Consider the following 19,568-nt stretch of genomic DNA (forward strand, 5'->3'; position numbering starts at 1 on the left):
CACCTGAGAAAAAATGCCATTTCGATGCTGAAAATAAAAGTGAGATACCAATATTGGTTCACATGCAAGTAATAAGGACTGCTTTCTAAAAAAAGACAATGTTACCTAAGGAAGTTGACACTTACCATCTCGACGACCAAAACATCTGAAATCCAAGGGCGCACTTGTGCAGTAGACCAATCAGGCAGTAGAAGTGCTTGGTGAATATCATTTAGTCACGTGTCAACTCTGCCAACACCATAGACTGTACATATAACGCTGGTCCCGGGAGGTGTTTATATCTAAATCAAGCGTATCCCATAAGTTCTCCAGCCAATGAAATGAAAGTGCGCCAGTTTTCAATTTTTGGGATGTCTTAGTAGATAAATTGACCAACAGTCAGTTACTAGCTCGGTCCGACGGCTGGCTAATGCTATATGGCTTCACTGGAGAGAAAACTTTTGAGAACAGTTTATGTTAAAGAAACTAAAAAATCAACTTTAAAATTAATAAAATGGTTGCAAACGATTGGCTTGTTGAAACGCAAATTGAAATGCAAAAACTGCCGCCACAAAATGAAGATGGTCTCCTCCCAGACCAAGGACCATCACATCTGGTAAGAATAAAATGCTTGCAAACTAAAGGCCCCCATATTTTGTTATGCAATCGGCTGTAGGTAGGAATAGGGCATTCTTCTGCTACATTGTTTTCTAATATTAAGTTAGCTTACCTAGAGGGCATGTTCACACAGAACCATGGATTGCTATAGGAAGGAACCAGAAGGCCCGGATAAGCAATTCACAAATTAATGTCTATGGCGGTACATTAAATTCTTGGCAGATTTTTGTTATTTTGGAACACACCTACAAGAAATATGCACAAATGTCAATGCCCTTGTCAATTAACTTCAAGTGCTGTAATACCAAATATTAACATGTGGGGATTGTATATGGACAAAATTAAGATATCAAGTGTGAGGAGGCCTCTAGGATGTACATTTTTGTTCTCTCTCCCTCAGCTACCCATGGAGGCAAGATACAATTTAGACAAGTTGCCAGCTAACTAATGTTACAAGATATTTATTTCAGCGTATAGTATAGATAATGACACTGACATGAACTAGGCTTACTTGCATAAACAGCATGGTTTTTACATAAGCTGCTGTTATTTGAATTACTTATATATCCAACTTAGTGTGTATGTGTGCGTAACACACACATAGAAAATGTTCAGTTTATCATACAATTTGATGTCCTGCAATTTACAGGGAATGCCGACGTAAAAGATGTGGACGTTTGAGGAGAAGTGTTAGGACAAAGTCACTTTTCTCACAATCACACTGCAGTTTATTCGCATGGATGAAGTACATCCATAGGTAAGCAATGCAAAGGTATTATCTTATTACAGTATTTGATAGATTACAGTAGCCTATGTGTAGAGTGCATTTGAGTATATGGAGTACATTTGCACTACAGCACATGCTGTTATCATAATTTATGGTGGCATGGATGTATGGTCAATCTGAAAGAATATTACAAAAGCATATCCTGTCATATAACCTGCCTTGATTGGCCAGATATGTTACAGTAACAAAAAAACTCTCTGACTTGACTTTTGGCTCTTGCTAATTTCATCATGTTGTAAGTTGACCATATTTTGTTTTTCTGCTCTTAAGTATTAATTTTTTCTGCTTTCAAGCATTAGGATTTCTTATAAATCATAAGTGTGGGCTTCTGACAGAAGAGTATGGTGGTGATTATATCTATACAACCAGATGTGACACTGTGTTGCAATGAGCATCAGTTTTAGTCAGCCCTGTACAGGATGGTTGATTGACAGGATGGCTTGTTATTGATGCTAGTTAAAAAACTAATGGCCCAAATACAATATACTCGGTATAAATTATGCTTCGTGACTTATATCTTGATCAAAGAAATGTTTTCTTCTTTGGGAAATGCACTGTCCTTATTTCATTATTTGTGTTAATCCTTGATAGATTTGCCCAGGGTTTGCATCTACGGCAAGTTGACATGCTTCAAGATGGCATTGCAAAGAGCTCAGCAACACTTTCCATGATGTCAAAGAAACTCAGAAGAATCTGTGTAAAAAGCCTGGGAAAGCACCAAAAGAAAAAGAAGCAGAAAGTCGGTGGAGTTAATGTCCTTGTCCACATTGATGAGAGCAAATTCTGCCACAAACGCAAGGTAATATAATTTAAATGTGCAATACACCTGACTAAATGTGTTACATTTTCTATAACCTAAAAGAGCTTACATCATTATGTGAATCATAATTTAGGATAGATATAGAGAGTGGGTGGGAGGGGAGAGTCATAGATAGGATATACAAAAGAAATGGCAGAAATGAATATCACTCTCCCCAAAGCTGTCAATCAGTTAATAAAAAACGTTGATGAAAAATGTGATTATGTGAAATGTGATATACTCATTTTATTGTATTTGTTTAACCTAAAGAGGGTTTATTTACGGAAGCGTAATGCATACACGTGAGAAATAAACGTTTTCTGTTTCAGGAAAGGTTCTCGTGAATAACCTTTTTTTCCTCAAGTGAATGCATTAGGCTTCTGTATCTATCTTATATATTAGTCAAATAAAACAGGAACAGGTGTTCCTAACTCAAACATTACATACATAATGAATAAATAATTAAATATTCACACAAAGCCAGAGTCAAGACTAAATTGAATTGCATTGCAGTGTCACAAGATTTGGTAATTGTTTTCAATCAATTTCAGTCAAGATTTTCTGGTTCCTAATGTGGTCATAGTGACACAAATAAAAGCACAAATTCATGAACTGTCGAGGAGAAAAAAGATAACCTTAGGGTTAGACCTTGAGAAGATTATCCATTTCCAGCAAATCATTTTGTAAGCATGTTTACTGTGTTATAAGGAATTTAAAACAGATTTAGATGAAAAGGTAATTACACCTGACTAACAATAGATTGATTAAACATAAAGTCAAGAGATTATTTTGTAATAATATTCACACTGTTTTTTTAAAAACTTTTTTATACTGTTTTTTGGTAGTATGGAAGAGGACGCTTTGGTAACACCTGGAGAAGAAAGAGATCGTGGGTGTTTGGTATACTCGAGATCAAAGCTGCAAGCAGACGTCCCATTCTTCGCCTTGTAAAGAGAAGAAACAAGGAGACCCTTGTTCCCATCATCAAGAAGCATGTCAAGCCTCAAAGTCTTGTTGTGAGTGATGAGTGGAGAGCATATGCCAGTCTTTCCCAGGAGGGCTACAGGCATGTCAGGGTCAACCACAGCCAGAATTATGTTGATCCACAAACAGGACTACATACACAAAATATTGAGAGAGCATGGCAGACATACAAGAGGGAAGTTTGGCGTATGCGGGGGAATCGTTCTGAGAAAACCTTGAAAAAACAGCTCTCCTTCATAGAGTGGACCTACTGGTTAGCAAGAACCTATAAACATGGTGTACTTGGAAGACTTATCAAGGACATAGGGAATGGTAACCACAGATAAGTTTAGGACCTTTCTGTAGCCTAATTAGTGTTGTTAACTGATCGAGCTTTACACCCTGGTAATTGGCTGGGGGTTAGACCCACACATTGGGCCCAAAGGCTCTTTGCTGACGCCCATAAACGTCCTGAACACAGCAAAATAAAATTGTATTTATAGTTATTAAACTGTACAAATCTGCAGTGCAGTGATTTTTTTTTCGTTTGCCTGGTATGACTACCAGCTGGTAGATAATGTGTTTCAAACTTTATTTTTTACCATTTCACAACTGTTCAGTTTTTTTTACTTGTAGTATATTCTTAAAACAAAAAAGCTTTCTTTCTCTGATATGCTGTGTATGGTCAATCCCAAAGTGAGAAAAACTACCATGCCCTGCAGTTTTAGGCAAACTGTTAAGCCTTTTTGTATTCTATTTTTGCGACCTGTTAATAATTACGTTTAGATGTAGGATTTTAGTAGGATTGAATGTGGTTCACAACTGTTCAGTGTTTTTACTTGTAGTGTATTATTAAAATAAAATAGCTTTCTTTCTCTGATATGCTGTGTATAATGTTTGTTCTACTGTGCTTTATAGCCTGGTATTGACTTCAGTTATCCAGTGTTTGTGATCAGTTGTGCAAAAGATTTCGCTTTATTCCCATGTCTGTTGCATATAATTAGTGGATGACTGTATGTGTTCTGTTGATAGGTTATAGACTTTCTACTGTTCTCAACTGTTTTTCACTTTAATTGGATAGTCCTAACACATGCCTACAAACGCTTAGTGGAGAACCTACTAAAAGTATACTGATAGTCAACTCTAGATTAGTTGACAATCAACAGATAGTCAACTAAACTCTAAAGTTACTTATCTGTTGATCATCAACTAATGCTTAATGTAATAGTCAACTAAACTCTAAAGTTACTTATCTGTTGATCATCAACTAATGGTTAATGTAATAGTCAACTAAACTCTAAAGTTACTTATCTGTTGATCATCAACTAATGGTTAATGTAATCTTTAGTTGACATCTTGACTCTCAACAGATTATCAACAGATAGTCGACATGACCCTGTTGACTTTCAACTGACAGATAGATTTTGAGTAGTTGATTGTCAATTTTGAAGATGTTGACAGAATCTACAGATAGTAACGTTGAATATCGGTTAATAACCTGTTGCAAAAAACATGTTGACAGTCAACAGACACTTTTTGTACAATCTATAAATCAACCTTGAGATGTACCTTATATTCTACTGGCAGTTAGTTGAATGCATGTTACTTGTCTGTTGAAACAGTGTTGTTGAATGTCTGTTGAATATCAACTGATGACTTATAGAGTGTTAACTATGGACTATCAAAATAAAGTGTTACCCATTTTTTAATTAATAATCTGATTAATAAGAAATGGAAATATTCAAGTTGATTTCAAATTGCACAAATCTGGCTTCGTATGATTAAAAGCAACGCAGTCCCCGGCCCGTTGTTGTTGTGAGATGAGCTCCGTTGGGGAGAAAATCAGCGACGTAAACTGTGACGTCATGACGCAGCAGCGACAGCACCAGTCGGGCTCTGAGCGGTGTGAAAAGAGCCGGAGCTAAACCGAAGTACCGGTTCTGAACCTGAAAAGCTCTAGCACGGAGCTTGAACCGGAGTTCACACCAACGGTGTTTCGGGGCCGGTTCGGTGCTGGTGCTTGAAAAGCACCGGGTTTTCCTGTTCACACCGCAGCGGAGCAGCCTCTAAGCTCCGGAATCCGGTTCGTTTTGAGCACCAAAAAGTTGTCCGTCTAGAAGCAAGAACCGCATACGTCACGCTTACGTCGGAGGGGGGCGAGATTAACCTGAGCTAACAGTTAAGGCGAGTACGGCAAATAAAAGTTGTAACAAGCAGTAGTGCTGAGCAAAGTGACTAGAACGCAACCACACACTTGTAAAAAAAAAACACGCTTTATAAAGTCAGGCAACACTAACCAGGCTTCGTGTGATTCTGTTTATTTGTACCTTACTTTGACCATCCGTTCGCTGTTATTGATCATTGTGGAGAGCATGCAGGCAGACGTTTTGTTTGTTATTATAGCAGCTATCGGATGGAATCAATACATGGGCTGCACAGGTTGTCATGTCCGACTATCAAAAGTAGAATCATAATGAAAAATACGCCGGTAAAAAGTGCCTGTAGAAAACGGCTTAGCAAGTAGTCAGTTTAGCTTCGGTTGCTATGCTAACATCACCCATGTTATACCAGAGAAACTTTCATAACAGCGTTGTGATGCCAAACAGCGTCAATTCAGACTGACACACATTCACTTAAGGGGAACTGGGGATATGTATCAGCTGCTTGTGTGACAGTCAGACAGTGAATACTTTAGAGCCGTGTGAGCTAACCCGGAGCTAACGGGAGAATACACTCATGGAAGAGCAGCAGCACTGCAGCGGTCGGTAAATGCCGCTGAAACACATTAATAAACAATGAACCACGGCACTCTGGAGAAAAGTATAAGGTTGGAGAAGTCGTTATTTAATTTAATCTGGCTTCGTATGATTAAAAGCAACACGATCATCGACCCGTTGTTGTTGTGAGGTGAGCTCCGTTGGGGTGAAAATCAGCGACGTAAACTGTGACGTCATGACGCAGCAGCGGCAGCACCAGTCGGGCTCTGAGCGGTGTGAAAAGAGCCGGAGCTAAACCGAAGTACCGGTTCTGAACCTGAAAAGCTCTAGCACGGAGCTTGAACCGGAGTTGCGTTGGTGTGAAAGGGGTATAATTGCGCCGCATAAGCGCATAGGCATTTGAGACGCATTTGCGGCTCAGTTGAGGCTACCCCCGCAAGATGAGGCCCCCTCCGCAAGGTGAGGCCCCATGCAGTCTGCATGATCAGCCTGTAGGGAGGGACGGCCCTGCACACTGCCGTCAACAACCAACACAAAAACACCAACGCAACTTCAATTTCAAAACATGCTGTAAAGTTTATTGTCTTTCACACACATTGCAGGGGTGTAGTGCTATTTTATAGCGCACCTACTGTATGACTTGTGCATACATGCACGGTTGTGGCACGACCACCAAAACAGAAACATATGGCCATAGGCCACCATATAAAAAGTGTGCAAATGTATTTAGTATCCTATCCATGTGAACATGTTTTAGGTGGGGGGTGGACCTATAACCTCCTCTAGGAGGGTCCGGGGGCATGCTCCCCGGGGAAGATTTGTTTTAAATATTGAAGTTAAATGCATCAATCTGGTGCACTTTGAAAGCAAAATTAAGAGATCTATGTATAGCCTACATCTCTCAACACCCATATGAAACAGAACTGTAAACAGATGTACTTTTTCTTTATGGATATTTACTAATCACTCCCCTTTTAAACTGTATTCTTGTTTTACTGTCCTACAGTATAGTATTTCATACCTGTTTTTCATTTATTCTCTTATTTTTTAATAACTATAATGATCAGTGGCGTCGCCTGGCCTTAAAGGCCCAAATGTTTTTTTTGTAGCCCTGGACAATTGTCCCTCAATAATATAATACATTAACCGTGCTTTACTTGAACCTCATCATGACACTAGAGAGGACGGCAGGATTGTAATTTCCCGTGTTCGGTGAATGCAACAGAGGCAAGACACCAGACCAATCAGAGAGTTGCACGCATTTAGTGTGATTGAGCGAGAGAGAGAGCGAGAGAGAGTGAGAACGTGTTGACCGGTGCCAGCAGGGAGGACCGTGTTGTTAGCATCTGGTTAGCTAGCTGCACTAATGGACATAAGGAGCTGTTTGTTCCACAACAAGCTGGAGGAGAGTCCTTTCCTCTCAGACTGAGAGACTCAGGTGAGCTATAGGTCTCTCTGAGTGTTTAGATAGTTAACTTTAGTCTAAATGATCTCAGTGGGTCTCAAACGGTTTGGTCACGAATTATTCAAAAGATTATTTCCGAGGCACACCTTCATACGATCATTATAGTTCTAAAAAAAACAAGAGAATAAAGGAAAAACAGTTATGAAATTCTATATGACAGTAAAACAAGAATACAGTTTAAAAGGGGAGTGATTAGTAAAATATCCATAAAGAAATAGTAAATCTGTTAAAGTTCTGTTTCATATTACATATATGGGTGTTGAGAGATGTATCCATAGATCTCTTCATTTTGCTCTCAAAGTGCACCAGATTGATGCTTTTAACTTCAATATTTAAAAAAAATCTTCGTAACGTTAGCCTTTTGCTTCTGGCGATTAGATTTATGATTTGAAAATTATAATTGTAGGGCAGACATGTGGAAATTATCCGGCTGAACAAAACATGCACTTACAGGTTCGTTTTCCACAGATCTTATTTTTTTACAATATTCCAAAATTCTATGGAGAAATCCCATTGTTTTTTTGTCGATGGAACCCATGCGCAGCTTACTTCCGGGTAAATACGTCATCCCTGCCCGACTCTATAGGGTGTTTCTCAATCGTGAGTACGCTTGCTTGGTAGCACATGTCTGCCGAGCATCTTGCTTCAGAAGCGAGTCAAGAATACTTCCTGACATTTGGAAAATAAAGAGTGGAACAGGCTAGCAAGTGTGCAGGTGTGTGTCATATGAGAGGCCCCGCCTTACATTTTTCGCTACAGATTTTGGAAATTGGTCCGTGCGCAAAGCATTGTGGGGATTTTAAGACCGCGGAGTCTACTCATGTGCAGCCTCGATATTTCTCCAAACGGAGTACGCCGGGCTCGGTAGATTTCCAAGTATGCTGGAGATTGGAACAGTACTTCGGCGGCACTCGATGACGTAGTATGCTTGAAATAGTGGCTCTGCAGCAGCTTTACTCGCGATTGAGAAACACCCAGTAGAGTGGTGCAGGGATGACGTATTTACCCGGAAGTAATCTCCACATGTCTACCCTACTTTTATAATTTTCTTATCATAAATCTAATCGCCAGAAGCAAAATGCTAACGTTATGCTATAAACGAACTACAGCAGGGACTTCAACGTCACGCCGACTTAAGATCGATATTCAAAAATACAGATTCAAAATTGAACAAGTTGAATTGTTTGTTTGAACAGTTTGCAGGAGGCAGGTACTTGCTTTCAAGCAGAACAGGGCAAACAAACTTAGCGGGAGTGTTTACGTGTTCGGTGTACTGACCTACAATGTCCTCCACAACTTCTGTAGTCCTATTCAGCCACTTGTTAACAACCATTGTTTTTCAGACACGTAAACTCTTCAAAAATCACCACTGCTGATGTATTTAATGTCGTAGAACAAAACGTGATCCGTCTCTTCAATGTGTCTCAACCACAGACCTTATTTCCAGCTCTTTTCCAAAATCCTATGGAGAAATCCCATTGGCTCTGAGACGAGGGATCTTTACGAGTGGTAAAATGCTAACTCACTTCCGGGTTTTAGGACTCGTCACCTCACCACTCTATGCCGTTCACAAAAACAACCATGGGGGACTGGGTCGGGTCGATCATCACTGGAAAGTGGAATGAATTATTCTGAGGTACGCAGTTTAAAGACATTTGTGCAAAGAACGGCTGATTTTGTGACAGTGTTCATTGTTTTTCAAAAATGAAATCAAGGCTCAAAATCGAGAATAAGCTCTTAGACTTATTCTGCAATGTAAAGAAGAAACCAAAAGTGATTGGATCAAGCTGATGATTTTAAGTGAATAATCTTTATTTTTTGTATGTATTTAAAATAAGGCGTTATTTAAATACTGATTGTTTTTTGTATTGTAAGCAGTAAGGAGCTGTGGTACTCTGTCTCAGTGACAGGATTTTTGGCATGACAAAACAAACTTTTTTTCTAAAGAAATTGGATTGGACAACAGGAATATATTGTTGTTTTTTTTATTGTAAAAGATACATTTAAAAATCATTTGGATCTGTGTTGATGATGTCATCATATTTATGTCATTTGAATATATTTCGAATCCTATTGGCTTGATCCTTTGGAGTCATGATGATGTCATGCTTAGAATGCTGTTCACTTTGATGCGTTGTATTGCCTTGAACTCACAATGATGTCACATTCCAAATGCCTACAGGAAGAATCACATTTGGGTACATTCAGTGTAGGACAAAGGAATCCACTTTAAATCGACTCAATTTAGAGAGCATTGAAGAACCTTTTATAGCAAAAATGTCTGAAACATTTCAGGTAGAGAAAATCAATAAAACTGACTCGAGTGGTGGAGAGAAAGACATGGAAATCTCCTGTAATGCAGACGCACGGCCAGATGGTTTCTGTCAAGATCCTCCTATCACATCTTTTAGGAAAAGCTCACAGAAAGAGCAACCCATGACTTCCATTGCTCACAATTCAAATCTAGGGAAGTCCGAGGACCTGGGCTGCAGCTCTTTTGTAAACGAAGTAGGTAGCTTGTCAAGCATCTGGACCCTGGACCATTCAGATTCATCTGATGTTTCAAACAATTCTGAAACATTTCAGGTAGAGAAAGAAGACGTAATCTCCAGCAAGTCTGCAGACTATCGAGTATTGGACTTTATTGGAGAAGGAGGATTTGGCAAGGTTGCAAAATGTGTCAACCTAAAAACCTCAGAGATTATAGCCATTAAGATTCACAAAGACAGTGAAGATCAAGTTGAAGAAGTGAGAATGCTAGAAAAAATCAGGAAGCTTGACCCAGAGAAGAACAACCTTATAAGATGTATTGACAATTTCTTTTTCGGAGACGTTTCTTGCCTCGCATTTGAGATGTTGGATCAGAGCCTTTTGGACTTTATGGTTAACAGACAGAAAGCATATACGCTTAATGAAATCCGTCCAATCACACAGCAGCTACTTGTAGCATTCAAAGCCCTGAAGAGCATTGGCATCATTCATTCAGACCTTAAACATGACAACATCATGCTTGTGAACCACCAGAATCAGCCCTTTAGGATTAAATTGATCGACTTTGGTGAGGCCATCCCAACATCTGAAGTAGAAATTGGAACAGAAATGCAACTTCAACAATACAGAGCTCCAGAGGTGAACTTGGGCCTCCCCATTTCTGAGGCCATAGACATGTGGTCACTGGGATGTATTATTACAGAGATGTATATTGCTGATCACCTCTTCCCTGACAGCTCAACATACTGTATTATGAAAGTAATTTGCCATCTTATTGGCCAACCAGGAGACCACTTGCTAAATGCTGGAAAGTTCTCCTCCGAGTACTTCATTAGGGAACGGGAAAATAGTCCAGAGTGGAGATTTAAAACGCCAGAGGAGTACAAGGAAGGAACCGGTGTTGAGTCTGACATTTCAGAGCATGCTTTAGACCAGTATTCAAGTTTGGATGAAGCATTTGAGGATTACGTAGAGGAAAAGGGCAGAGTTGAGTTGAAAGACAGGATGGCCTTTGTACAACTGCTTAAATGGTTATTTGACCTGGATGCTAACTCACGGATCACACCCGAGCAAGCCCTGACTCACAGCTTTGTAACAATGGGTCACCTGGAGGAGGACCTGGACTGCAGCCCTTATGTAACAGATGCTGTTAGGTGGATGACCATCTGCAGACTGGACCATTCTGATGCATCGGATGTTCCTGTCAATAATTACGAAACTGACTCGAGTGGTGGAGAGAAAGACATGGAAATCTCCTGTAATGCAGACGCACGGCCAGATGGTTTCTGTCAAGATCCTCCTATCACATCTTTTAGGAAAAGCTCACAGAAAGAGCAACCCATGACTTCCATTGCTCACAATTCAAATCTAGGGAAGTCCGAGGACCTGGGCTGCAGCTCTTTTGTAAACGAAGTAGGTAGCTTGTCAAGCATCTGGACCCTGGACCATTCAGATTCATCTGATGTTTCAAACAATTCTGAAACATTTCAGGTAGAGAAAGAAGACGTAATCTCCAGCAAGTCTGCAGACTATCGAGTATTGGACTTTATTGGAGAAGGAGGATTTGGCAAGGTTGCAAAATGTGTCAACCTAAAAACCTCAGAGATTATAGCCATTAAGATTCACAAAGACAGTGAAGATCAAGTTGAAGAAGTGAGAATGCTAGAAAAAATCAGGAAGCTTGACCCAGAGAAGAACAACCTTATAAGATGTATTGACAATTTCTTTTTCGGAGACGTTTCTTGCCTCGCATTTGAGATGTTGGATCAGAGCCTTTTGGACTTTATGGTTAACAGACAGAAAGCATATACGCTTAATGAAATCCGTCCAATCACACAGCAGCTACTTGTAGCATTCAAAGCCCTGAAGAGCATTGGCATCATTCATTCAGACCTTAAACATGACAACATCATGCTTGTGAACCACCAGAATCAGCCCTTTAGGATTAAATTGATCGACTTTGGTGAGGCCATCCCAACATCTGAAGTAGAAATTGGAACAGAAAAGCAACTTCAACAATACAGAGCTCCAGAGGTGAACTTGGGCCTCCCCATTTCTGAGGCCATAGACATGTGGTCACTGGGATGTATTATTACAGAGATGTATATTGCTGATCACCTCTTCCCTGACAGCTCAACATACTGTATTATGAAAGTAATTTGCCATCTTATTGGCCAACCAGGAGACCACTTGCTAAATGCTGGAAAGTTCTCCTCCGAGTACTTCATTAGGGAACGGAAAAATAGTCCAGAGTGGAGATTTAAAACGCCAGAGGAGTACAAGGAAGGAACCGGTGTTGAGTCTGACATTTCAGAGCATGCTTTAGACCAGTATTCAAGTTTGGATGAAGCATTTGAGGATTACGTAGAGGAAAAGGGCAGAGTTGAGTTGAAAGACAGGATGGCCTTTGTACAACTGCTTAAATGGTTATTTGACCTGGATGCTAACTCACGGATCACACCCGAGCAAGCCCTGACTCACAGCTTTGTAACAATGGGTCACCTGGAGGAGGACCTGGACTGCAGCCCTTATGTAACAGATGCTGTTAGGTGGATGACCATCTGCAGACTGGACCATTCTGATGCATCGGATGTTCCTGTCAATAATTACGAAACTGACTCGAGTGGTGGAGAGAAAGACATGGAAATCTCCTGTAATGCAGACGCACGGCCAGATGGTTTCTGTCAAGATCCTCCTATCACATCTTTTAGGAAAAGCTCACAGAAAGAGCAACCCATGACTTCCATTGCTCACAATTCAAATCTAGGGAAGTCCGAGGACCTGGGCTGCAGCTCTTTTGTAAACGAAGTAGGTAGCTTGTCAAGCATCTGGACCCTGGACCATTCAGATTCATCTGATGTTTCAAACAATTCTGAAACATTTCAGGTAGAGAAAGAAGACGTAATCTCCAGCAAGTCTGCAGACTATCGAGTATTGGACTTTATTGGAGAAGGAGGATTTGGCAAGGTTGCAAAATGTGTCAACCTAAAAACCTCAGAGATTATAGCCATTAAGATTCACAAAGACAGTGAAGATCAAGTTGAAGAAGTGAGAATGCTAGAAAAAATCAGGAAGCTTGACCCAGAGAAGAACAACCTTATAAGATGTATTGACAATTTCTTTTTCGGAGACGTTTCTTGCCTCGCATTTGAGATGTTGGATCAGAGCCTTTTGGACTTTATGGTTAACAGACAGAAAGCATATACGCTTAATGAAATCCGTCCAATCACACAGCAGCTACTTGTAGCATTCAAAGCCCTGAAGAGCATTGGCATCATTCATTCAGACCTTAAACATGACAACATCATGCTTGTGAACCACCAGAATCAGCCCTTTAGGATTAAATTGATCGACTTTGGTGAGGCCATCCCAACATCTGAAGTAGAAATTGGAACAGAAAAGCAACTTCAACAATACAGAGCTCCAGAGGTGAACTTGGGCCTCCCCATTTCTGAGGCCATAGACATGTGGTCACTGGGATGTATTATTACAGAGATGTATATTGCTGATCACCTCTTCCCTGACAGCTCAACATACTGTATTATGAAAGTAATTTGCCATCTTATTGGCCAACCAGGAGACCACTTGCTAAATGCTGGAAAGTTCTCCTCCGAGTACTTCATTAGGGAACGGAAAAATAGTCCAGAGTGGAGATTTAAAACGCCAGAGGAGTACAAGGAAGGAACCGGTGTTGAGTCTGACATTTCAGAGCATGCTTTAGACCAGTATTCAAGTTTGGATGAAGCATTTGAGGATTACGTAGAGGAAAAGGGCAGAGTTGAGTTGAAAGACAGGATGGCCTTTGTACAACTGCTTAAATGGTTATTTGACCTGGATGCTAACTCACGGATCACACCCGAGCAAGCCCTGACTCACAGCTTTGTAACAATGGGTCACCTGGAGGAGGACCTGGACTGCAGCCCTTATGTAACAGATGCTGTTAGGTGGATGACCATCTGCAGACTGGACCATTCTGATGCATCGGATGTTCCTGTCAATAATTACGAAACTGACTCGAGTGGTGGAGAGAAAGACATGGAAATCTCCTGTAATGCAGACGCACGGCCAGATGGTTTCTGTCAAGATCCTCCTATCACATCTTTTAGGAAAAGCTCACAGAAAGAGCAACCCATGACTTCCATTGCTCACAATTCAAATCTAGGGAAGTCCGAGGACCTGGGCTGCAGCTCTTTTGTAAACGAAGTAGGTAGCTTGTCAAGCATCTGGACCCTGGACCATTCAGATTCATCTGATGTTTCAAACAATTCTGAAACATTTCAGGTAGAGAAAGAAGACGTAATCTCCAGCAAGTCTGCAGACTATCGAGTATTGGACTTTATTGGAGAAGGAGGATTTGGCAAGGTTGCAAAATGTGTCAACCTAAAAACCTCAGAGATTATAGCCATTAAGATTCACAAAGACAGTGAAGATCAAGTTGAAGAAGTGAGAATGCTAGAAAAAATCAGGAAGCTTGACCCAGAGAAGAACAACCTTATAAGATGTATTGACAATTTCTTTTTCGGAGACGTTTCTTGCCTCGCATTTGAGATGTTGGATCAGAGCCTTTTGGACTTTATGGTTAACAGACAGAAAGCATATACGCTTAATGAAATCCGTCCAATCACACAGCAGCTACTTGTAGCATTCAAAGCCCTGAAGAGCATTGGCATCATTCATTCAGACCTTAAACATGACAACATCATGCTTGTGAACCACCAGAATCAGCCCTTTAGGATTAAATTGATCGACTTTGGTGAGGCCATCCCAACATCTGAAGTAGAAATTGGAACAGAAAAGCAACTTCAACAATACAGAGCTCCAGAGGTGAACTTGGGCCTCCCCATTTCTGAGGCCATAGACATGTGGTCACTGGGATGTATTATTACAGAGATGTATATTGCTGATCACCTCTTCCCTGACAGCTCAACATACTGTATTATGAAAGTAATTTGCCATCTTATTGGCCAACCAGGAGACCACTTGCTAAATGCTGGAAAGTTCTCCTCCAAGTACTTCATTAGGGAACGGAAAAATAGTCCAGAGTGGAGATTTAAAACGCCAGAGGAGTACAAGGAAGGAACCGGTGTCGAGTCTGACATTTCAGAGCATGCTTTAGACCAGTATTCAAGTTTGGATGAAGCATTTGAGGATTACGTAGAGGAAAAGGGCAGAGTTGAGTTGAAAGACAGGATGGCCTTTGTACAACTGCTTAAACGGTTATTTGACCTGGATGCTAACTCACGAATCACACCCGAGCAAGCCCTGACTCACAGCTTTGTAACAATGGGTCACCTGGAGGAGGACCTGGACTGCAGCCCTTATGTAACAGATGCTGTTAGGTGGATGACCATCTGCAGACTGGACCATTCTGATGCATCGGATGTTCCTGTCAATAATTACGAAACTGACTCGAGTGGTGGAGAGAAAGACATGGAAATCTCCTGTAATGCAGACGCACGGCCAGATGGTTTCTGTCAAGATCCTCCTATCACATCTTTTAGGAAAAGCTCACAGAAAGAGCAACCCATGACTTCCATTGCTCACAATTCAAATCTAGGGAAGTCCAATATTGACACAACACACAACAAGTCCACACCTAATTCCAACGATGGTGCTGCAGCCGCCATCACACCTACTGATCAGGGCGATGTCGACAAAACGCGCACAGGATTACCAAAGAGGCGAAATGTTTTTCAGCGAATGAGAAAGAGAGTGGTTTCCTTTTTCAGACATTTTAATGCCAGTAATGCAGACGCACGGCCAGATGGTTTCTGTCAAGGTCCTCCTATCACATCTTTTAGGAAAAGCTCACAGAAAGAGCAACCCATGACTTCCATTGCTCACAATTCAAATCTAGGGAAGTCCAATATTGACACAACACACAACAAGTCCACACCTAATTCCAACGATGGTGCTGCAGCCGCCATCACACCTACTGATCAGGGCGATGTCGACAAAACGCGCACAGGATTACCAAAGAGGCGAAATGTTTTTCAGCGAATGAGAAAGAGAGTGGTTTCCTTTTTCAGACATTTTAATGCCAGTAATGCAGACGCACGGCCAGATGGTTTCTGTCAAGGTCCTCCTATCACATCTTTTAGGAAAAGCTCACAGAAAGAGCAACCCATGACTTCCATTGCTCACAATTCAAATCTAGGGAAGTCCAATATTGACACAACACACAACAAGTCCACACCTAATTCCAACGATGGTGCTGCAGCCGCCATCACACCTACTGATCAGGGCGATGTCGACAAAACGCGCACAGGATTACCAAAGAGGCGAAATGTTTTTCAGCGAATGAGAAAGAGAGTGGTTTCCTTTTTCAGACATTTTAATGCCAGTAATGCAGACGCACGGCCAGATGGTTTCTGTCAAGGTCCTCCTATCACATCTTTTAGGAAAAGCTCACAGAAAGAGCAACCCATGACTTCCATTGATCACAATTCAAATCTAGGGAAGGGGTCGTCACACTAATAGATTGTAAAATAAGCTAAGGGTTTTGTCCAGGTACACTGGTTTTCTCCTGCATTATAAATAAATGTAAAAAAATCCAAGCACAATCCTAAAATAAGCTAAAATTGGGTTTTGTCCAGGTACACTGGTTTTCTCCTGCATTATAAATAAATGTAAAAAAATCCAAGCACAATCCTAAAACATAATATAGATATGTGAAACCCCCCAGATAGGCCATCTGAAGCTTTCAAATAGGGGCCCAGACCCTAAACAGAAAGCCCCTTAATGTTAATGATGAAATTGAGTTTGACATGGTTCGGATTCTAGCTGCTGCCAGAGTTGTTATATATATTTTCTGTATTTCTATATTTCCCAATCACAATCTGTTTGAATACTTTAATTTTTTTATTTATTTGTGCAAATAAAAATTAAAAGCTAAATTCCACTACTTGAGTATATTTCAACATTAATGAGTATCGAATCAAATATTATGTTTTAGAAAAAGGCAGACATATCAATCATCTCATGCATGCTGATTGCTACCAGCGCTTTTAAAGCTGATAATCTGGTTTGTATTACAAAACTAAATGAAGTAAGATGGAAAATATGAAAAAACAGAACATACAATATAAGGCCTTTTTAAAATGTATTGCTTGAATTGGTTAATATTGATCTCTTTTATTAAATGTTCTTAAACAATCTTCCACAATGCACCTACCTTTTTGCAGTATATAATCTGTGTTACTACATTTCACCAGTACACATCTCTTCAACTCTACTCTGAGCAGCTACACAGAGACACTGAAGGAAGAGGTGGGATAGTAATGGAATGGTCGTCACACTAATAGATTGTAAAATAAGCTAAAGTTGGGTTTTGTCCAGGTACACTGGTTTTCTCCTGCATTATAAATAAATGTAAAAAAATCCAAGCACAATCCTAAAACATAATATAGATATGTGAATTTTATTTCATTTAATGTATTTTTATTATATATTTCTATTTTATTTATTAGATCCTGTCTTGTCTTTGCCTCTGTTTTTCATTTTTTTTTTAAATATAAGTTTGCGTAAGGTATGGCGTGTCTTGTAACTATGTTGTTTAAAAGAATGAAACATTAATAAACATATTGTTTAAAAAAAAATAGTACTTGAATGCAAGATTTAAACCTAAAGTATTTCTACACTGTGGTATAACTACTTTATCTACTTCACTGACATTTATTTAATAAGCAGGGAGTCATTAATCCAGCTTCAGTAATGAGTTTGACTGCCCGGCTCGTCTCGCGATAACAAGCTGTTCTATCAACACACCATCCTGTCCTGCGATTTAAGTATAGCCAGTAATATTACCCGTGAAATGCTACTAACAAATTACTGGAGAAGGCATTTCCCTGAGGGCGGGACATTATGTGTACATTAAGTGAAATAAAATTAAAATAAAACAATTGGGCAGTAGCAACCGAAAAAGTGTACTTTTCCTTTCAACCAGATCGCTCTCATGGATTCTCATTGTTATTTCTTAGCATGTTTGACACATTAACATTCCCTAACAGTTGAGTAAACGGCATTCAAGTACTAGTAATGTATGTAGAATGCTATTTCAACAAAATATATCATACTTTAAATATAAGTGATGCATACATGCCTAATGTTGCAGCTTACAAAGGAAGATTTCAAATATGTTATGTCTGGGTAAAAATACACAATTATTTATCAATTAATAACATTTTTTAATTAATAATCTGATTAATAAGAAATGGAAATATACAAGTTGATTTCAAATTGCACAAATCTGGCTTCGTATGATTAAAAGCAACGCAGTCCCCGGCCCGTTTTTGTGAGGTGAGCTCCGTTGGGGAGAAAATCAGCTACGTAAACTGTGACGTCATGACGCAGCAGCGGCAGCACCGTCGGGCTCTGAGCGGTGTGAAAAGAGCCGGAGCTAAACCGAAGTACCGGTTCTGAACCTGAAAAGCTCTAGCACGGAGCTTGAACCGGAGTTGCGTTGGTGTGAAAGGGGTGAGAATATCTGGCACTTAGTTCCGCTTCGGCGCCGCTGGGTTTGACTGGCTGAAATATGCAGGAGCTCAATGCTTCAGCACCTCCGCAGTCTTAGCGACAGCATGTACACGTCTGGACCAAATTTAGACTCCAGCACATTTGCTTCCCTCCTGAAGGAAATGAGAGATTCATGGGATGGTGGCTATGCTTGTCTGGCTACTGTTTCACTTCGTGAGGAAGGCATCAAACAGAAGGAATGAGGACAAGACTCCAATGTTATCCTTTTCCGTCCATTGAAGTGAGCCTGATGCTGCGAGACATAAAACACATTGATGTTTCTCACACACAAGCTTTCACATTCTTACACCCCTCCCCAACAAAGACTTTAATCTAAAAGGGTCACCCCCAGCCGGCAATCACCCCCTTCTCAGATAAACGCTTGATTTCCCATCTTCAAACGCACAGGTCACTTTGTACTTCAGGTGCAGTGAAATGGAATAGTGGTTCATTGGCTCTGCCAGGCAAACTATACATGCAGAACGGATAAGTCCTTCAACAGCCGACCATTAAAGCAGGACATCTTCATTCATCTTCTCCAGAAACCTAAAAGTGAATAGAGCTGGCGGTGTGGTGAACTTTGTCAAAGATACCCATTTCAGAAGAATCTGATAACTGTGTTCAGGCTGCAATCCTGTGACCTCTACCACTCTCAGAAAGGATGACGCCTCTTGGATAATTGATCAAAGTAACTCAAACTGACAATCCATTTTGACCTCATACTTTTTATATCCTTACTTTTTTGCTGCATTGAATTTTTTTTTACAGAGGCTGTTCAGTATTTGGATTACGTTTTTGAATTTGGAAAATGTACTTCAAACATTAATCAACCAACCATCATCGGTGATATTCCAGCCAGGGAGCATGTAGTCCCCAATCTTTCTGTCCCTCTCCACTGTCCTCTCCTTATAATAATAATAAGACAAATACAAAAATAGGGGTGAGATATAACTGATTGGTCTGTATATTTAACCGTAGATGAAGGGTGTGTCGGGTGTTTGAAAATGGTGAAAACCAGAATAAAAAGCTGATCCAGGCCCTCCGAACTGTCAGAAGATTTTTCTCTCTCCCCGTAGTACTTTTCTTACATTTTGGAGTGCCTGGATGGCTTTACTTTCACATAAAACACAACAGTAATTTCTTTTTAAATGGAAATGTAGTAAACAAAATATATTTTTACAAGCCCTGCTGTTACATCCTGGCGGTTAAACCTGTCGAAAATGTAGAGTGCACAGC

This window comes from Trematomus bernacchii, unplaced genomic scaffold (genome assembly GCF_902827165.1).
Source record: "Trematomus bernacchii unplaced genomic scaffold, fTreBer1.1, whole genome shotgun sequence".
In the NCBI taxonomy this organism is placed as follows: Eukaryota; Metazoa; Chordata; class Actinopteri; order Perciformes; family Nototheniidae; genus Trematomus; species Trematomus bernacchii.